The sequence below is a fragment of the Mytilus galloprovincialis genome, chromosome 1 (genome assembly GCF_965363235.1).
Source record: "Mytilus galloprovincialis chromosome 1, xbMytGall1.hap1.1, whole genome shotgun sequence".
In the NCBI taxonomy this organism is placed as follows: Eukaryota; Metazoa; Mollusca; class Bivalvia; order Mytilida; family Mytilidae; genus Mytilus; species Mytilus galloprovincialis.
Window position 1 is genome coordinate 113760567 of NC_134838.1, and position 23438 is coordinate 113784004.

The window sequence follows — 23438 nt, forward strand, 5'->3', positions numbered from 1 at the left end:
AATGTATATTCATGTTGTCTTTTAAGTATTTTTGCCATGCTTCATATTTCATACTAGAACCCTTGGGTTTTAGATATTTATTTTTCATTGTGAAAATAGTATGTCTGTACTTAAACTTTTTATTTTATTTTGTTCTTTATGATAAGATTTGTCGAGGATTTACTGTTTGATATAGAAAAAGTAACATGTATCGTTTGGTTGCCTTTTACTTTGTATTTACCGCGCATGTCAGTATCGTTAGCAATAACGCTTATTGTTTCTTTTTTCTACTACTATTAGTATTTTGGAATTCAAATTTTTAGTGCCTTGCTTTATAATTAGAAAATTTTAACTCATGGCATCAGTCTGCCTATCCGTCTACTCTATTCAATTTAAAATATTGAATGTTTTCAGTTTTCAATCTGATTGCAAGCTTTACTGAATTCTTTAGAAAAATTCTCCTAGGAGTTTGATATTTTTAACCACAAAAGCATGAGGATATTTTAATGTTATCTTGTCTATTGAATCTACAAACTTAAACATGCAGACACGAAAATGATTTGTTCAAGTAGCTTTTGTTGCGGATGAGAGATTTAAAATTTGAAAAATATAATGACGGAATATACATAAAACAAACCAAGAAATGTATATATATCAAGTGTGGGTTCAATAACAGGTCATGCCATATGCAACATAATTTGATGTAAATGAACCATAAATGGAATTTTTGCCCATTAGCCTATCAGAAATTACTTAATATTTGGCCGAATTATTACCATTCAATGTTGAATTGAAATTTTGTGACTAAATTGATAAGTCATTATTGTGTTTGATGAATTCAGGTTTACTTGTCAAGAACAAGCATACACATGGGAATCTTTGTAATTTAGAATTGACCGTCTTACTTTCGTTCTAACTATTTATAACAACGAAGAATATTTTTGCAATAAACTCGCAGGTTACAATCCTCTAAAATAATCTCCTTTTCAAGGAGTACAAACTCCGAACGCAAATGAATGCTTGCAGATTCCTCAGGGTAACATTTAAGAGTGACTTTAATCTTCGATCGTCTTGGTTAACGGCACTGCACAGATCAGATTTCCTGTCGTGTGGCTTCAGTGTCATGCGTAAAGTTGCCATTATTTTGTGAGCAATTCATTGATACATGCTTTTTTCATAAAATAAATATTTGCAAAAAAGAATGGCTTTGCTGATGTTTTTTTTATCATCAGCAGTAAAAGCTTTAGGCAAAATCAAACCTGAAACTAAAATAGTTCAGATATCAGTGGACATCGTGATTTAAGGTAAGTTCTACAAAAATACTGCAAGGTGTTTAGGCACATGTCTCATGATCTGCTTTCCAGAAAACCGTGTCACTGTTTTATTAGTTTAGATTAGTCATATCTATGCATGTTAAGATAGATGTTTCAAAAACATTTAAAAAGTTCACCATAGACGAAGTTTGCTATTACATGTATGTTTTGTCCCAACTTTTGGTCGTACAATGTATAGCCCTTCGCGTGTTTCGGTACTTCTACATCTTGTCTATGTTCAGTGGACTATGAAATTAGAATCAAACTCTAATTTAACATTAAAATTAGAAATATCATATTATAGGAAATAAGTGAACTAAGTTTCAAGTTGATTGGACTTCAACGTCATCAAAAACCACCTTGACCAATTTTTTTTTAAACCTGAATCGGGAAAGACGGAGGCAAGCATATAATAAAATACATATTTGAATATAAAATAGACTTGCAAAAAGTGTTTTATCTATATTATACAAAAATGCAGTAAAATGATTATGCATACATTGCGTAATTCCTTGGAGACACCCTTATAAGGGTCCTTTTCAAAGTTGATAAGAATAAAATTGAGAATGGAAATGGGGAAGATGGATAAGAAGCCTTCTTTTGAGTGTTTCCTAGTTTTGACACAGTAAATGTATCTAAAATCCGTAATGCAGTCCGGTGCTACGAGGATAAAATCATCCGAAAGGTTAATGTCCTTGGTATTATGATGTGAATCATCCGAATGGTTTAATTTTGTATTGAACAGGATGAAATCATCCGAAGTGTCACTGTTCCTGCAAGTTATTATTTAGACACTGAAGTGCAATTTGTTAAGGCAAATAAATCTTACTTTTACAAGGACATAAAAAAAATACTCTAAAGAAATGCTGTATATGTCAAAGGATGTTAAGAATGAAAACATCACGAAAAAAAGCATTACTTTTAAGTAGGAAACAATTTAAGAAATCAATAAAAACGTCAAATCTTTTTATGTTCTTTAAATATCAACCATCATAAGATTTTTTTGGAGGGAAACACTACAATTACATTACGCCAGTGTATCATTAGGTTGTGATCTGCGTCATTTGTACGATATAATGTTATATAAGAAAACATGTTCAATAGAACCATCTAAGAAAAAATATCTAGTTAGTATAGATGTCGAAAACCAAAATGGCCAATTAATTTACTTAATTGTCCATTAATTATGATCTCTTTGATAATTTATTGTGTTAGCATTTCATCTTGGATTCTGATAATATATTTAGCCTTAATATTTTTAGACTCCGTTGGATTGAACGCAGTTTTGAAGTGGATAAGACTACTGTGGATATATTATTACTCGTTGGATACCAATTTTCGTGGATTTCGTGGGCAAAGATGAACCACGAAATTAAATGTTCAACGAATGACAAATTTTCTATAGGCTTGTATGCAGACCTCGGCAAAACCACGAAAATAAACATCCACGAACATTTAAGTTTTCCTTAATCCACGAAAATTGGTACCCACGAAAATAAATTAATCCACAGTATTCAATGTAAAAAAAGGTTAATCTGTTGTAATGTTAAGGCTGCCTACTTTTATCATTGAAAATGTGGGGCATACATGTATATAAATAACAGTTGTGCATGTAAATTGATTTACCAAATACTAATAAAAATATATTTAAGCAATGTAGTTGAAGTGTTTTGGTTCTGGTAATAATTTCCTATTTATATGTCAACTAAACATTATCGCTATATGCAAGCTGCTGGTTGGAGTGGTCATACTTAAGACGCCTTAGCTACATCGTGTCATTTGTCACAGAAAATCAGTATGTTAAGAACGAATCGCAATGGTAAAGAGATGTGACTAGATTTGTTTGTTTTGATTCCAAAGCTAATTATAGACACAAAGCATATAATAGTCGGACGAAGGCTTTCTTCTCCATAAGATTCTTAAGTGAAGCTCGAATCAAATTAGCGAGAAATCAAACTCAAATTCGAATTTAGAGAGCATTAAAAACCAAAAATTTCGAAACTTTGTGCCAAATACGACAAAGTGAAAATCGTAATGAGCGTTCAATTGTAAATCTAAAGAAATAGATTAAAACCCAATCCTAGATACCCGACTTTGTGCGCATGTTTATTCTACAAAAGACAGATCAGTGATGCTTAAATATAAAAGGTTTTAGTTGCCAAATAAAGTACGAAACTGAAGTGCAGCGAGGACCCCAATTTCCGGATGTTATTTTTCAAAGCCTTTTGAAGTAGTTATATGGGAGAGCATTTTAATTGAAAAAGATCAAACTATCAGTGTAAATATAAATGGAAAACAAAAAATCTCGTGCAACTCGAGTATCAGCCATTTTTAGTTTCATATTATACACTGCAAAAAGGTAGATAACTGAACCTGATAAAATTCAGTTTTAATTTTCACCTCGAATATGTATTGAAATTATGTATATTACCAACGCTATTAGTTACTGTACTGTTCTTACCGCATTTGGCAGTACCTTATTACAGCTTTTTATTTCTATTGAATGCGTGGTCTAGGTATGATACATGAATGTAAAACATTTAATGGGTTTTAAGTGATTAACCTTTTTATAGTTTAATCGTTTTCATGTTAATATGTATATGCTTCATTTAAGTATTAGGCGACGTGATTACAAGGTGAGGGATAATACAGTTATTTGTATTTTTAGAAAGGATTTTTATCATTTCTATTTTATCGTAATCATGGTGTGATGGAATTTTCAATTCGTTTAAACTTGTCACGTTTATTTAATGTCTCTTTTTGACAACTGCTTAACACGTTATAGATAAACAGAATGAACCAATCCCAGTAGCGGATCTAGAAATTTTCATAAGTGGGGGCCCACTGACTGACCTAAGAGGGGGCCCGCTCCAGTCACGCTTCAATGATTCCCTATATAAGCAACCAAATTTTTTCCCAAAAAGGGGGGGGCCGGGCCCCCTGGGCCCCCCCCCCTAAATCCGCCTCTGAATCCCTGCACGCGAAAAAGATACCAAACGAACTTTTCTTTAGAAGGAGGTTACGATGCAATGCATTCAAGTAAAACATTCCAGTACATTTTGTCTAATGCTGATTAATATTTCTAACATTTTCATTTTTTTTATGATGTTATTGAAGTGGCACGTGTGTAAGATGGAAATCAGGGTATTATTCTTGTTCCTCCCTTGTATCCCTTTCCGTTTGTTTTGTTAAGACTGCGAACAATAACTGTACACCTCTGACTGTTTATTATTAGTTTAAATCACGTGATGTGGATTGATTGCCAACGAGACATCTAAAAATGTATTTACAAGATATCATAATGACTATTATATTAACAACGAAAGAGACACTTTACATCCTTCAACTATGAGCAAGACTCAAACTGTATAATAAAGGACTATTTGATTCTCGCGTGGAGGGCAGGGATTTGTACTAAGTCATTTTTTAAACACAGGACAGCACACGTTCTATTTGATTTTTAGGTTCCTAGTGTGAGTACTAGTATATTTTATTTCATTTTTCAAAAGCAACCCACCTCCCTTACTCCACCTTTCACTCACTTTTCATATTTTGTAGTAGTTGCTTAGTTTTTTCGTTTCTTTATTAAATTAGTTGTTTTTAATTTAGACGAAGTTCATCATTTAAGCGATGTCTGTTTTTAAAGTTCGGAGATATTTTACTGTTTTATAGATGCGATTTGTTCATTATCGTTTTCTTGTTTATAGCCTTGACATGTTCCTGGTCTTGAAACTTGCTAAAACAGTATTTCCAATCGCATGACACCTGATGCATGCACATCTGCATCTGCATTTCGTGTTGATGCACTTGCTGTTTCTTGGTCTGGATTTTGTAGATCCCATTTATTATTTCATTTCTTTGTTAAAGCATCAATTACGTCAATAAGAGAAAATAAAACCTTGAAAATCTCTTTAAATAAAACTAGTCCTCAACAGTAGACAGCATTGAAGTGACTATGCTATATATTTAGATCAGACCGTACTGATTTTATACAAATTGGGAATAACTTACGCAATCTTCATTGTTCAAAGATCTGCCATAAAAATAAAATTCCGCAAGGACAAAAGCACTTGGACATAAACAAAGAGTTACTGACTTCCGAAACATGTATATTTAAATATGGTGGGTTAACCATTATCATGATAATTTTTTTAGTACTTAACCTTTAACTTTAATCTCGATCTTAAACTTAACACACATTATGAAGAATATGCAAAACTTAGAAGAAAAAACAGTATTGCGTTACAGACAAGCTCATAAAAGTAGATCTAGAAAAGCGCTTCGGAGTCATCAAAATTAGATTTATTTATCTAGTGTTATTATCATTTTTTTTTTAAATAGAGAGAGTATTCTGTTATTTTAGTGGCATTTTGGATAAGCTGTGTGATGTCAAGCCTCCGTAAATATTTGTTAAATATCATCTACCGGTACGTTTTATTTAAAGATATAGTTAAAAAGATAATTTCAAAAGAAATAGTTGTCTTTAAACTGTAAATTTCATAAATAATCTTTTATGATGACTTAGTTAATGATTGTTTTTCATAGATCAAAAGCAATTATCTAAAAAATGTGCCTTCTTGTAAAACAACACCAAACTTGTTATAGAAATTACACATGTCATCTTTCAAATACCATTTCATGATACCTATAATTTTTTTTCCGAATGATGAAATGTTATTAATTTTATAACCAAATGAAAAATAAAGATGGACATGAAATTCTCCGAAAACATTTAACTTAACTGATATGTGTAATTAAATCTATCTTTAACTCGGCTTTTTGATGTCGTTTCCCTTTTTACATTTATACTGATCTAAGGACATAGTGAAAAGTGAGATCACGAAAATACTGAACTTCGAGAAAAAAGGAAATTCCATATGGATAACTGTCATATTCCTGATTTGGTACAGACCTTTTCATATGTAGAAAATGGTGGATAAAACCTGGTTTTATAGCTAGCCAAACCTCTCTCTTTTAAGTCAGTAGCATACAATTCCATTATATTGGTCCGAGAACACAATTATTTCGTAGTGCATTTCTTTTAGAACATAAATGAAAATTAAAAAAATCCCACCTGCGCTTTCTCAAAGAAACTTTTACAGTGTGTTGTACTACTTTTGGGACAAATTATATCAAAATTATAGAAAACTTCATCGGCTCTAACTCAAAATATGGACAATTTTATGTTTAGGGCGTCTTGAAATCTTTTGACAGCTTCCGAAGTGCTAATTTTCAACCTTTTTCAGCTGGACCAAATCACTACTTTCCTTTAAAATTCTGGACCCAAATTTTTTTACAGTGTAATTTCACCCCCCTATTTGCAATTTGAGGCATTAAACATGGAGAAATAAATTTGGAAGGGGTATACAAATTAATGGCTAGTAACCCACTGTCAACACTAGGGACTATAACAACGAAAATCAAGGGACGACAATTGTGGTCTCGGACCTATTGTTTTTCCAAGATCAAAAGCAATTATCTAAAAAATGTGCCTTCTTGTAAAACAACACCAAACTTGATATAGAAATTATACATGTCATCTTCCAAATACCATTTCATGATACCTATAATTTTTTTTCCGAATGATGATATGTCATTAATTTTATAACCAAATGAAAATACTGATGAATATCAAATTCTCCGAAAACATTTAACTTAACTGATATGTGTAATTGAATATATCTTTAACTCGGCTTTTTGATGTCGTTTCCCTTTTTACATTTATACTGATCTAAGGACATAGTGAAAAGTAATGTCACAAACATACTGAACTTCGAGGAAAATTCAAAAAGGAAATTCCATATGGATAACAACTGTGATATTCCTGACTTGGTACAGACTTTTTCATATGTAGAAAATGGTGGATTAAACCTGGTTTTATAGCTGGCCAAACTTCTTTCTTTTAAGTCAATAGCATACAATTCCAAATTATATTGACAACAATGTGTGAACGAAACATAAAAACATGATAAGTATAAATGTCAAAAACTAACCGAGATATTGGTCAGCTAATCTATATCGAGTATGCAGCTTTATCTTACCTACTATACATTTCTAGGAATATGATTGGTTAAAAGTGAACTCGTGGAGACCGTGTATATTCAATATTAGGTTAGTTGGGAGGCAGGGCTTATTTCAATACACGGTTAGTGTGACTTTACGACTGGGGCGCTGTTTGATTATTTAAAACTATTAAAGTTCTGTTTAATATTGGAGATATCAAGAATGTTGATAATAAATAGAATGAAATTCAAAACAGTGTGGCTGTGGCCATTGATTGACACATTAAATTCATCCATTGACTGGGACAATTTACGTGAACGTTTGTCTGTAACGACCACTGTTCACGACGTACCTACGATAGACATTTAAACTGTGGGGTCACCAAAGGTTTCTTAACGCCTTTAATTATAAAATAATTCGAAAAGTTAATCAGGAATAACCTTTATGTTTTGATTTATATAATTGATATAAATCAAAACATCGTGTTATTTCTGATTGATTTTTCGAATTACTTTATTAAGGTGTTGAGAACCTTTGGTGACCCCATAGTTTAAGTGTCTTTAAAAAGTACATAGTGAGCAGTTGTCGTTACATACAAACGTTCACCTAAATTGTCCCAGTCAATGGATGAATTTAATGTGTCAATCAATGGCCACAGCCACACTGTTTTGAATTTCATTCTATTTATCGTTTACATTCGAACACTTTAATACAGAAATAGCAAGAAGTGTTATGATAGCAAATTAGACAACTTTAGTCCAAATTCAACAAATAAAGATAGTCGGTAAGACAAATTCGTTAGATAGTGTGCTAGTGACCTAATATGATATATACAGGGAAAGCACTAACACACTATGTAACTAATAATATGGACGGTTGGTCTGTTAATCGGGTCGAGTATATGTCTGTTAAGAGTAAAACGCACAATTTACTGTTAAGTTATAGATATTTCATATCTTTTGGACAGTTTTGTGGTGTTCCGTAAATTATACAATAGCTTTTGTTGAAACCCCCGACAATAACCTCACGAGACGAAGGTTGCCGAGGGGTTTCAACAAAAGCTATGGTATAATTTACGAAACAGCACAAAACTGTCCAAAAGATATGAAATATCTGTTTTAACATATATTGCTGTTTAAAAATGTGTATTTCATATATTTTTGTTAGTTTACTTTAAAAATACTTATATAAGAATCAGTCAAATTACCCTTTTTGGACCTTACACATTAAGCCCGCCTTCTTTCTGAAATAAGCACGGGCTTCTAAACAAGATTTTTCGACAGCGATGGATGCACAACTACATTGGTGACGGGTAACGTTACAGACAAAAGAAACTGGATGTTCTGCATATGACTGCAAGAGATATTTTAAATTTTTTCCGGAACGCCAGATTAAAAGTTGAACTGCAAAGGGTTAATGTATTTTTTTTTTTTTATTTTATCAAAATGTTTTAAAAATGTTAAATGTTAAAATTAGTATGTTAAGAACGGATCGCAATGGTAAAGAGATGGACTAGATTTGCTTGGTTTGATTCCAAAGCTAATTATAGACACAAAGCATATAATAGTCGGACGAAGGGTTTCTTCTACATAAGATTCTTAAGTGACGCTCGAATCAAATTAGCGAGAAATCAAACTCAAATTCGAATTTAGAGAGCATTAAAAACCATTAATTTCGAAACGTTGTGCCAAATACGGCAAAGTGAAACTCGTAATGAGCGTACAATTGTAAATCTAAAGAAGTAGAATAAAACCCAATCCTAGATACCCGACTTTGTGCGCATGTTTATTCTACAAAAGACAGATCAGTGATGCTTAAATATAAAAGGTTTTAGTTGCCAAATAAAGTACGAAACTGAAGTGCAGCGAGGACCCCACTTTTCGGATGTTATTTTTCAAAGCCTTTTGAAGTAGTTATATGGGAGAGCATTTTAATTGGAAAAGACCAAACTATCAGTGTAAATATAAATGGAAAACAAAAAATCTCGTGTAACTCAAGTATCAACCATTTTTAGTTTCATTTTATACACTGCAAAAAGGTAGATAACTGAACCTGGTAAAATTCAGTTGTAATTTTCACCTCGAATATGTATTGAAATTATGTGTATTACCAACGCTATCAGTTACTGTAATGTTCTTACCGCATTTGGCAGTACCTGATTACAGCTTTTTATTTCTATTGAATGCGTGGTCTAAGTATTATGACGGGATTGCTTCCCTTAGAAAAACTTAGTAGATACTTAGTCAGCCGTAAGCGGTTGAGCTAAGAAGTACTTCTTTAGCTCAGTCGGTATACGCGCTGCCTTGTAACACAGAGGTCCCGGGTTCGAGTCCCGGTGGAGACAAGCAATTTTGTAATGAAATTAATGCTCTCCGGTTACATTGGCGCCCAACAATAATAACCCACGGTTAGAAGAATTACTTAACCAGGTTAAAATATAAATATAAAAAAAAAGATGAAAATATCATCATTATAGAGTATAATGACTCTTGAGGTGGGGGAAGTGTGACGGGATTGCTTCCCTTAGAAAAACTTAGTAGATACTTAGTCAGCCGTAAGCGGTTGAGCTACGGAAGTACTTCTTTAGCTCAGTCGGTTAGCGCGCTGCCTTGTAACACAGAGGTTTTAAGTGATTAACCTTTTTATAGTTTATAGTATATAGATATTTCATATCTTTTGGACAGTTTTGTGGTGTTCCGTAAATTATACCATAGCTTTTGTTGAAACCCCCGACAATAACCTCACGAGACGAAGGTTGCCGAGGGGTTTCAACAAAAGCTATGGTATAATTTACGAAACAGCACAAAACTGTTTTAACCTATCGCATATATTGCTGTTTAAAAATGTGTATTTCATATATTTTTGTTAGTTTACTCTAAAAATACTTATATAAGAATCAGTCAAATTACCCTTTTTGGACCTTACACATTAAGTCTCGCCTTCTTTCTGAAATAAGCACGGGCTTCTAGACAAGATTTTTCGACAGCGATGGATGCACAACTACATTGGTGACGGGTAACGTTACAGACAAAAGAAATTGGATGTTCTGCATATGACTGCAAGAGATATTTTAAATTTTTTCCGGAACCCCAGATTAAAAGTTGAACTGCAAAGGGTTAATGTATTTTTTTTTTATTTTATCAAAATGTTAAATGTTCGAAATGTTTGAATTTTTATTGTTAATTAATTGTATAATTCTGTGGAAATTTGCATCTCAAGAATCTTTTAGGGAGTTTGGATGAATAATTCCACGTTTTAATTTGTACCAGAAGCCCAAGTCACGCATTAATTACAAGGATTTCAAAATGTCCACGATTAAAATCGCATGTGATTTATATTCTAGATAATTTAAACAAAATGTTCAGCTTCATTTAAAGAAACTTATGTTCAGCTTCATTTGAAGGAACCTATCTATTTTTATTTCTCAAACACAATTGTTATTACTTAAGCAAACTCGTTAACAGTTAATCGGATGAGAATCCAGGATTTTTAAAGGGGGAGGGGTCTAGCAAAAAAAAAAGGATCAACCATACATGAAGCTCCTTGAAAAGGGCGTGCCTTCCGCTCCCTTCTACCCCAAAAAACCTGCCTTCGCAATTTTAAAACCTTTTACCCAATATATTAATGTAGCTGTACAGTGGAGGCTTTGGGACTACAATCTAAGTAGACATCTGAATCACCGAAAATCAACTTATATTTTCATGTATAATTTGATAATTAAATTTTAACACATTTATACCTTTTTTAAATTTGTTCTTTACAATTTTTTGTTCATTTAAAAATATAGGGACCATGGAGTTGGTGTACGTTGGTTCGATTCCCACCCTTGGCATTCATTTTTATCGGCTGGTGCAAAGCGGGCAGTTTAGCTTAGTGGCCCTGTCAACATATATTTGTTCCGCCTAACAGAAATTCCAGTGGAAACTTTGTTATAAACAATGTCTTAATACCTGTTCCTGTTGGACCAAATATTCTATACTATTTATTCCGTTAGGAACATCTACTGTAATAGTTATTCCTGTGGAAATAATATTCCAGAATATTTGTTCCAATTGGAAATTATATTATGAAGGAACTTCTGTTCTGTGACACCCCCACATTGACTCTGTTGTTCATATGTCAATTAAAATAATCAGGCGGCCTCGTTCAGGTCTTGCCATCTTTGTTTTTCTCTTCGAAAATCATACACAACAAAACCATGGTATAATTGTGAAAATTATACCATAGATAGCTATGATATAAATTATACCATAAATAGCTATGGTATAATTTTTGGTTATTGAGATTTATACTATTGTTGCATTCCCATAGGTTACATATTGTACATTAAATATACAGATTTTTGGCATATTATAAGAACCAAATCAAAAAAAGAAAAGCGTCTGACAAAATGATATCTATCATAGAACATTTTTCACCTGTAAAAACATTTCATAGTATGCGCAGTTTTCAGTAAAACTGAAAGGCGTCGCGCAAGTATGTGGTATCTATGCTTATACTCATACAAGTTTTTTTTAATAAAAGGCGAAACAAATAATTTTAAATATCATTTAAAGAACACAAAATAGTACTTTGGTTCTAAAAAATAAATTGACATTAGTAAATAATTTATTATTGTAATATAACGTGAGTAATACCACGTTTTAGTAAATATTAGAGGAATAAAGTCTGTTAATGGGTTGGACAATTAAAATTGTGTCAGTTAAGAGTTATTTAGCCACGACAATAGTTTTGCTACCTTTATATCATTTTTAAAAATGACAATACAGTGCAATAGTATCCTTCTAGTAAGAGTATTTTTATTTTGACTCTCTTTGCATTTTATTTGTGTGTTTTCAAAGTAGCACGTTCTAAAATCCGATTGAAAGTGTCTGTCTAATACAACACTGGGTACATATAACGTGTTGTCGTTCTCATATGTACATGATATTGATATTTGATATTTGCCATGGGACGTTAAATTCGTCAGCATCATCCAATTGGTTCTTTTGTTCTATTACTTGATCATATGTTGTTTACAAATCATTCTAAAGAAGTAAATGGATAGGGGCGAATTCAGCTACATTTGGTTATTTTAAGTTTTAATCCATTCTATTCCGACCCAACCAGGGTCTAAATAGTGAAAAGGGGTGTTTCATGTCTGTATATTCTTAAACAATTATTATTTTTCTCTTGACAGTTCATCACTCTCTACTTTCCTTATCTAATATTCTATATTCTAATATTCTATGTGCACCATGAGAGTCCGAATTGGGGTGTTGTTTATTTCTGTATTCTTTAAGAGCCAGTCTGCCATAAAACCATGCAAAATCTCAAATTTCGTCCAAATTGGTAGTTATAACTGGGCAACATTATATATATTTCCAAAATCTTTGGGTATTTAGGAGTTAAGATAAAAAAAATTTTTTTGTAAATTCACACTATTTTTCATTTAACAGCCTTATTTGCATATTTGTGAATTATTAAAAAAAAATGCCCAAAAAATCACCATATTTAGGTACTTTTTAAAGGTCTGGATAATTGATATATCTCTTAAATATAGCATTATCTTGTTATATTTTGCAAAGAACATTATAAAAAAAAAAGAAAAAATGCATTTTGACATTTTTTTTACCTTTTGGCAGGTTGCCAGAGAGGTTCGTGCAACAGATGTATTAAATAACTTGCATGTAGTACATGTACTCAGTAGGTGTTTTCTCTCAAGATCATATTTATTTTTTTCAACTTTTAGGATTTTTTCAAAGGTGCATATCAGTTCTAAGACAAGTAAAAAAATTTAGCCTGGCAAATATTGGGAAATTGGAAAAAAAATGCTCCCAAATATCTATAAAATAGTTTTTGCCCTTTAATATTTTAACTAGAACTGATCAGAGTAGACTTATATTCCGGACAATAACTTTAGTTTAAGTGTATAGATCTTTATGATTTTTTTTTCAGAAGGTTCAATATCACAAAAGGAAGGTTTGGATCGATTTTGGGGATGATGGTCCCAACCGTTTAGGAATTAAGGGCCAAAAAGGGGCCCAAAACAAGCATTTTATAGTTTAAGGATAATAACTTGTGTATAAGTATTTCAATTGCTCTGATATTGTATCACAATGTTTAAAACCACACGTAGAAGGTTTGGATTCATTTAAATGGGTCATGGGTTCAAAGTTAGGAATTAAGGGCCAAAGAGGGGCCAAAAAGGGGCCAAAAAACAAGCATTTTTCTAGTTTCAAGACAATAACTTGTGTGTAATTGTATGGATCTCTCTCAAATTGTACCACAACGCTCCATATAACAAAGGGGAGGCTGAGATTTAGTTTTGGATTAATTGTCCAAAATATGTAGGAATAAGGGGCCAAAAAAGGGCCAAAAAGAAGCATGTTTCTAGTTTCCAAACAATAACTTGGGTTTAAGTATATGGATCTCTCTGTAATTGTACTACAAGGTTCTATACTTAAAAGGAAAGGATGGGATTGTGTTTAAGGGTTATTCCTTAAAGGGGGTTTCAATAAATGGGGGGGGGATTTGTAAACAATTTTTGAAGGGATTTCTTTTTTTTCAAAATATTTCAAATTTCAAATTTTGAAAATTTTCAAGAAGAAATCTTCAATTGCACAGTATTGTGCAATAGATTTGTTGATCTTTGACCACATTTATTTTGTAACAAAAACTTTTATTTTGTCAAAAAAGCAATCACAATCCAAATTCAGACAGCATCAAGCTTGAACATTGTGACCAACTTTAATTTGCCCCAACTGTTCAACCACTGCGGTTGTATAAAGCTGCGCCCTGCGGAGCACCTGATTTTCACATACTTTCAATTGATGACAGTCTTTTAAAAAGCTTGTTATATGAAACAGAATTGTGAACATACTTGTACTTCAAAAAATCTTCCTCTTTGAAACTTTTGATTGGAATGCAACCAATTATCGGGGCAATCACTCATTGAGTGTCCAGATTCGAAATCTGTGTCTATTAGAGCGTATGTAAAAAATGTGGCCATTTTTTTTTCATCTACGAAAAAAGTTTATATGTGCATATATAATGTGCCATATAAAAGTTTTTGATTTATATCTCAGATTAAATCAAGATAAAAGAAAGACATTTGAGGTGACCCTACTTCTTCAAAAATCGAAAGCTTTTCCAAAATTATCTTGAATGTTCCCTCTCCAAAGAACATCTCTTTCCTGTTTGTTGATACTTTGAGATTTTGATTTTAAGTCCCCTAACGGCTAACGTCTAAGTGGACTTAGGTTTGTCTGTCTGTCAGTCTGTCTATCTGTCATTTTGGCAAATCAAGACTTTGTGCTTGTAAATTTTGATTTGATATTTGGTTTATTGATTTATCATGACAAGTTACAGGTCAAATTCATTATTCACGCTTTAATCTTTTCTCTTTGTTCAGTTGAAGCCCTTTCTCTAGAATTAAATTTTTGATGAAATACTTATTCATTAGAAAATTTCTTTTCAAACGGAAATAACTCATTTTTTTTAAGACAAAATGACATTTTGAATGTTTTTCCTTTTCTTTGGTATTTAGTGATTCAGTTTTGTTCCAGTCTGATATTTGTGTGCAGAGTTGTGGTCTTTGGACATAGGAAATTCACTTAGATAGTCAGAATTCAACAAGTTTTATTTGTTTTGCTTGAAGATTTTGTCTCGACATTTTTATGTAGTTTACACCATGACAAATTATAGATCAAGTTAAAATTTTGTTCCATTACAATGAATTTGTAACGGGTTGGGGACTATGTATTGCCATGTATTACTCACAGAATGCTTGTTTTTTTCCCAAAAAAATTCTGATGCTGCAAAATTGTTTAATATTTAGTTAAAATAGATATTGATGACTTTATTATGTTAATTTTTTTCAGATCTATCAAACTTTTACTTTTTTTTGCTAATACCTTCATCATGTTCATTCATGACTAAAAACTTGTATTTAGACCATTTTGCACGTTTTTCTTTACGATAGACCACCATAATATTACATGTATATAAACAGTAAAGTCTTACCATTTTAATGACAATATAAAAAAGAAGATATGGTATGATTGCCAATGAGACAACTGTCCACAAGAGACCAAAATGACACAGACATTAACAACTAAAGGTCACCGTACGACCTTAAAAAATGAGCAAAGCCCATACCGCATAGTCAGCTATAAAAGGCCCCGATAAGACAATGTAAAACAATTCAAATGAGAAAACTAAAGGCCTTATGTATATTAAAAATGAATGAAAAACAAATATGTTACACATAAACAAACGACTACTACTGAATTACAGGTTCCTGACTTGGGACAGGCACATACATAAATAATGTATTATTAGCGGGTTTAAACATGTTAGCGGGGAATCCCAACCCTCCCCCTAACCTAGGACAGTGGTATAACAGTAAAACATAAGAACGAATTATATAAAAATCAGTTAAAAAAGGCTTAACTCATCAGATGGACAAAAATACAAGTGGACGTGGCCGGATAATTGTATGTCTGCTCAACAGTTTAACCATTTATCTGTGTATATTTGTTTTTATACAACCGCAAAAAATGAAAAATTTTGGTCGTATATTGGTATGTCGTTGCCGTTGTCATCGTCGTCGTCATCCAAAGATATTTGGTTTTCGCACTATAACTTTAGTATAAGTAAATAGAAATCTATGAAATTTAAACACAAGGTTTATGACCATAAAAGAAAGGTTGGGATTGATTTTGGGAGTTTTGGTCCTAACAGTTTAGGAATTAGGGGCCAAAAAGGGTCCACAATTAAACTGTTTGATTTCATCAAAAAATGAATTGTTGGGGTTCTTTGATATGCCAAATCTAACAGTGAATTTAGATTCTTAATTTTTGTTCCTGTTTTCAAATTGGTGTCCAAAATTAAACTTAATTTGATTTTAACAAAAATTTAATTCTTGGGGTTCTTTGATATGCTGAATCTAAAAATGTACTAAGATTTTTTATTATGGGCCCAGTTTTTAAGTTGGTCCAAATCGGGGTCCAAAATTAAACTTTGTTTGATTTCAACAAAATTGAATAAATGGGGTTCTTCAAATATGCTGAATCTAACCATGTATTTAAATTTTTAATATTTGGGCCCGGTTATCAAATTGGTCCACATTGAAGTCTAATGGCGTCTAAAATTGAACATTATTTGATTGCATCAAAAATTGAATTCTTGGGGTTCTATGATATGCTGAATCTAACCATGTGTTTAGATTTTAGATATTGGACCATAATATACTAGGTAAATGTCAAATTAAATTTTTTAAAGTTTTTAAGTTTAAGTTCTTAGACCACACTCATTCTGTTGTGTCAACTATTTAATCACAATCCAAATTCAGAGCTATATCAAGCTTAAATGTTGTGTCCATACTTGCCCAAACTGTTCAGGGTTCGACCTCTGCGGTCGTATAAAGCTGCACCCTGCGGAGTATCTGGTTATTACATGTGGTTATGAAATAAATTTTATTGCAATTTGAAATATTTGTGTTTGTCTCAGCTGGTAGTAATAGGCCATCTGTATTTTACATGTCTTATTCCCAAGCCTCAAATTGCTAGAGATTACATTCTAGGAGGAAACTTAACATTACTGTTATGTCCACGGTTCTCCCAGAATTGACATAGGGATAACTAACTGGTTCATGTCAGCGTCACAAAATTTCAGTTCCAGTTTTATCAGGAACTACTAGGAGTAGTCTCTTTATATTTGACATAAAGCTTTATCACAATATACAAACTATAGCACTTTTCTAGGTAAGAGGCACAATTCTATGAAATTCACAAAACTATTAAATCTTCCTCTTTTCTGGAAATAGATAACATGGATGTACAAGGCTGCGCAGTTTGTACAATTTTGTCTACATTTTCATACTATTTTAGAAAAGAAAATACCCCGATTTCATCTGAAGGAGACGTGCTTAGAATTTTTAGTACTTTTATGATAGTATTTTTGTCTAAACTGCAAGGGGTTGCATTCATGTTGAGTCTCTATCTCTTATATGTTAAACAATTTTATGAATCATTATCAAATACAACATGTTTTAAAATTTAAGACTGAACTCAATTGTGGCCACTTTGAATTTAGACAAAAAAGCGTCTAAAAACTAGACTATTATAAAATGCTAAAATTATGAAGAACTCATGATGATATTACTTGATGAGTGTGCATAGTATTGTAAATAAAACAGCCCATTTTAAGTTACTAAAGTAATTTACTTTTGAATAAGTTAAGATTTCAAACATATGGTAAAAATGCTGTTTAGGGGCAAAAAATGCAAAAAAGCGGTTTTCCCGGGTTTACTCATTTAGTATATTTTATAATTTAAACTAAGTTAAACTTGGTTTTATTCAATTAATATAACCAGTAAACATTAGTTCAGTCATTATTTTTCTTATATTTTGACTATTACATACTTTTAAAAAGTTTCTAATGAAACAGATAAAAAAAATAAAAAATCGGCAAAATGGCCATCACGCCTATCTTTAATTATTATTTTCTCGTAAGAAGGTATCATTTGCCGAGCACCATTTTCTTGCATTTTGTAGATAAATATGTAAGCTTCATGAAATATTACATTTTATTGAAAATAAAACATGATCTTACAAGATTCAAGCCTTTGAAAATATACAAATTTTGCTGAATCGGCACTTTTTCAAAACCATGCAATTTCAACCTGTTAGTAGGGGTATTGAGAAATCTCACAACTTTTTGAATTATCATAATTTCCTTTCATTTTAAGTTGTTAGTTAAGATATTTGTTATCATTTAGTTGTATTTTTTCTATAAAACAAAAAAAAATCAGGTCAAAATACCCTAAAATAGGCTTGAAATGGCTATTTGTCAGTACAGAAATAGACAATTATCGAATGTTCGGCATACACAAATAATGGCTGAATATTTTTTCAAAATATTTTGCACAAATAGTTATTATATATAAGGTATCTAAAATACAAAATATCAGTCTGATTGGAATATTTTGGATTTGGACCATTTTGCATGGTTTTATCACAGACTGGCTCTTAAATTGTTATGTCACTTTTCTCTATATTTTATTTAGTTTATTCAATATTGTTTTGTGATTTATATACTGGTTACCAATTGAATGTAGATGACAAATTGGTGTCCTTCACAACGAAACAGAATCCACATGATATACATATGTGACCATTCTTGGATGAAATTAATATTACTTTAATATTACACTTTTTAAAATCATTTTTATCAATTTTCAATGTCCATTGTCTAAATTTATGATTCATTGTTCATCATTATATTTTAGCCACTCTTCTTGAGCCTACCCATTTGTTAACTCTTAAAAGACCAATTTACAGACCAGGTTTTAGGTATCTGACCCATTAACAGACCAGGGTTTTAATAAAAATTGATTAATGTCACCAAAATACAAATTTTCGTGTAGATTTTTCACACTATGATATTAATATGGTTAACGAACATAATGCTTTTTTCGATGTTCAAAATGTCGCATGCAAGTAAATTCAACCAACTTGTCATTTTGTGTACATTTTGTGTGTGTAAAATGTGTATAAATATATTGATGAGTAACCCGCTTTTCATTTTATAGATCGTTTATCGAAGCTAGAATTAAAAAAAAAATTACACCACTGGATTCAGTACATTGAATTGTTTTGTCAGACATGAATATTTTTTATGATAAAAAGATATCTAAAAAGTTATACAATGAAACATACTGAACTTGCTATGATTTTCTCGATAACACCCGATTAACAGACTTTAGCCAACATTTTAACAGATCAACCGCCAATATAGCCGCATACTCAATATAGATTAACCGACCAATCTCTCGGTTAGCAGAGTGACGGCCGTGCTTGTGTAAATATCTTAATCAACATAAAACCAACCAAATGTGTCAAAGAGACAACAACCCGACCATAGAGAGGACAACAGCAGAAGGTCACCAACAGGTCTTCAATGCAGCGAGAATGTCCCGCACCCGGAGGCGTCCTTCAGCTGGCCCCTAAACAAATATATATACTAGTTCAGTGATAATGAACGTCATACTAAACTCCAAATTGTACACAAGAAACTAAAATTAAAAATAATACAAGACTAACAAAGGCCAGAGGCTCCTGACTTGGGACAGGCGCAAAAATGCGGCAGGGTTAAACATGTTTATGAGATCTCAACCCTCCCCCTATACCTCTAGCCAATGCAGAAAAGTAAACGCATTACAATACGCACATTAAAATTCAGTTTAAGAGAAGTCCGAGTCTGATGTCAGAAGATGTAACCAAAGAAAATAAACAAAATAACAATAATACATAAATAACATCAGACTACTAGCAGTTAACTGACATGCCAGCTCCAGACTTCAATTAAACTGATTGAAAGATTAGATCTTCATCATATGAATATCAGGCACAATCCTTCCCGTGAGGGGTTTAGTATCATATCTTCATAACATATATAAAAAGAACATAACCCGTGTCATGCCAACAACTAGTTTTTAAATAAATGTGTTTAGTTCCGATGCAAAGATCCTATAAGTGAATCAATATTAACGCCAAAATATGCAATCTTTAATGACCTGACAACAGTATCGTAACTTTATCCCTTCTTAATAAGTCTATTTAAAGGTTTTGTTAGCTTCTGAGGTGAATACTGACATTTTTGTGCTTTATAAAGAATATTTTAATAAAATATTGGATGTGAAATACCTGAACGTATAAGAAGTTTGCATGTTGAGCTATAGTTACGAATGATGTCCTTATACCGATGATAAAATTTAGTAAATGTTTTGACTAGTTTATAATATCGAAAACCCTGGTGTAATTATTTTTCAGTAATTACATAAATTTCTCTCGTTAAAATCTAAAACATTGTTACATACACGAGCGAATCGTACAAGTTGAGATATATAAACACCGTAAGATGGTGACAAGGGAACTTTACCATCTAAAAATGGATAATTAACGATAGGAAATGAAAATCATCTCTTTTATCATAAATTCTAGTATTAAGCTTTCCGTTAATGCTATAGACATCAAGATCGAGGAAAGGGCAGTGGTCATTGTTAGTATTAGCTTTATTAAAAGTAAGTTCAGCAGGATAAATTTCTTTAGTATACATACTGAAGTCGTCATTATTGAGAACATACACGAGTAGACAAAATTTACATGGGAAATCCAACCTCGTTTTATATGTAGATACACATTTTTTTTTCATGTGCATATTTATTTAATTATTAAATACAGATTCTGGGCTGTCCAGATCACTTGTGTTATAAATCGAAACTACCGGAAGGCTTTACCCAACGTCGTTGAAATTCAGACAACCCTTTATTTCCTAAATACAATTAAAAATATTTCGAGAATTCAATTTTAATCAGATGGTTGGGTTTTGCTCATTTTGAAGGTCGTACCGTGTCCCTTGGACACTTGTGGATAGTAGACTCAGTGGCAATTATGTCACGTGCTTTTTTATATTCACCTAAAATGTTTTGATAGATCGGACCATACCAAGACGTGATTGGCAATCACATTTTGTTGTTAAGGGGTACACAGAATGCTTGAAATAGCAGATCCTAATGGCATGAATTATCGGATTATCTGAACGTTTAACGTAGTGAACAGACGACCGGTTCTATGAATGAAAACGGTCATATTTAAAATGAGTTTATTAATATTAATGAGCAATGCGAGAATGAGAAAAATGATTTCAAGCGTAACAACGAAGTTAAAAAATACAATTAACTTTCAGCGGAATTTTAGCCCATGCTTACGTGTCCAGTGACCAATATGTTTATATAATATTATTATATAATGTATCTGAAAATTTGAAAATGTATACAGATAACTATTCGGATGCAAGTAAAATATTCAAAACTTATGAATGAAGAAAGTTTTATTACCTACTGTTTCTCCGTGGCCAGTCAAATAACAAGCATTGATCCCTGCCACCAGCTGTGACCGAAATCACGATACCCCAATGTATAATTGTATCTGTCATGGATTGATTACTTGCTAAAAAATAAGATAAAAATAAGGTTAATTTTGTTGTTTTTGTTACATTTTCATTATAGACGGTCGATGAAACAAGATGTCACCATTAATTCTATATTAACTGAATTGAATTGAATATTTAAAGTTATAAAATGCTACAATCAAAGTCCTATTAATTATCGTATAAAATATTGAATCGATGGACAAGTGTCACATTTGATTTTAAACGCAGAAATAACGCCAGTGTCCTTTTAACTCGTGTTATAACTAAGATGGACAAATTTTTAGGTTGCTGTCGGCTTATTTACGTATATAATATATATCACAAATTTACTTTAATCTATTTCTCAATCGACGTTTAAAAAGATAATGAATGGTAAATAACATTGGTATAATATGGTACGACATTGTACGTATGTTGCTTGCCTAAGCTGCTAGCTGTGAAATACAATTTTAAATTAATACACGACACTTGCCATTGGTGTAAAAGTATGAAACTATTCTTTTATTGAGCCTCTGATTTAAAGTACACTGATGACTATATTACAGAATAATCAAAATATAAGAAAAATACTCAAATGCAAATGTAATGTTGTCACATCAGCAGTTCTGGTCTTGTTTTAAACAACGGAAATGTTTTCCGAATTGATATTAACTTCATTAATACAAATTAACAAAAAAAGTTATGCGAAAACTCTTCAACATTTTCAAAGGTCTCGAAATGATCAATGTAAAACGATTTAAACCAGAAAAAATATGAACAAATTTTGATGAGAGGAAAAAAAATCATATTAATATGTCGAATCAAACTGATAATCCCATTGTATTAAACAGAAGACTAAAAGACGGAGCATCAAGAACCCCACCAAAAACCGGGATTGATTTTATGTTCTCTGTGGGGGGAGGGGGAGGCAAACTCTGTTCAGACATTTTAATGTAATTTACGGTTCATGTTAGTAAATACTCGGAGTTAAAGTCATCCTTAAGTTCTTGCTTTCATTCCTAGTACAGAAATGTTTGTGGCAATTCATGTATGTATTGCAATAAAAAATTGTCGAAACTGACACACCTGTATATATTATACAACTTAGGCGAGACAAAGCAAGCTTCTGTGGTGTTTGTCACATGTTTCCTAATACTTTCTATGCACTTTATATATTGTTTTCATTAATAGCGTTAACTTGGTATTTTGTCTTGTAGATAAAAGTTTTTATTCACACCTTAATTGATGTAAAACCAAAAAGCATTATTATCTATGAGAGTAAAATCTGTCTGCAATAATTGTTACTTGTTAAATCTATATTACATAATCCATTTAGAGAGATGTTTTCTATTCCTCGCGTCGTTTATCATAGTTCTCGAGATGACAAATATTGAATTTAATCTGAAAAGTAATGTTGATTTAGATGTACCGTTCCTTCCTAATGAAGCGTTGAAACAGAATAAGGACTTCATGTCGTATCTTTATGTTCTTATTTCATTTTTTGTCTTTGTTTTCCGTTTCGTGGGTGTTAAGATAGGATTTTATCAGGTAAACTATAAACATAATCTATCTAATTAAGAGTCTGCTTTAATCTTAATACTGTCTTTATTTGTCTTCAAATATAACTTAATTATTTACATCAAAGTAACTTAAAGATTATTTACGTAAATACATTGATAGGTTGATGTACTTCCATCTGCCCAAGAACAAATAAATATGAAAGTTTAACCCAGATTCATTCATGTTAATTGTATCAGATCTCAAGAGTTGTCAACACAGATTAGGTTAACATTTTAACTTACTAATATCTTTGATATGCCACCCATTGTCAGTGGCAGTTTAGGTACTTTCCGAAAAAAAAAGGAATCTTTCGCTATCCATTGCTTTCCTCATCTTTTTCATCCTGCAATTGACTGTTATTTACTTTTGACAACTAACATTAATATTATTCAATGTTGATACATTCAGAATCTATTCAATTAAAAAAAAAAAAAAAACCGAGAAATCTTCTATATTATAATTAAACCCTCTTTAGAGGAAAAAATCGCATGATTAATAAACATCAATAACTCTAATGCAAGTGTATCGACGTTCTCAATCTAATAACACATATATTAGCAATGAATTATCTTTTAAATACTTTGGAATATATGATAAAATTGAGAATGGAAATTGGGAATATGTCAA

General features: G+C 31.8%; 1 protein-coding gene across 3 annotated transcripts in view; it reads right to left on the reverse strand.

The window, feature by feature from the left end:
- LOC143052265 (orexin receptor type 2-like) overlaps nt 1–21294 on the reverse strand; it is a 98073-nt gene extending 76779 nt beyond the window's left edge. For 2 of the 3 annotated variants that reach the window (XM_076225256.1, XM_076225265.1), the window contains exon 1: nt 19169–19525. The gene's annotated coding sequence lies outside the window, so the exon portion shown is untranslated. Of the gene's footprint in view, nt 1–19168; nt 19526–21177 lie in introns of those variants that run through there. The other variant, XM_076225276.1, reaches the window with a different exon arrangement.
- Nucleotides 21295–23438: the final 2144 nt, after the last annotated feature.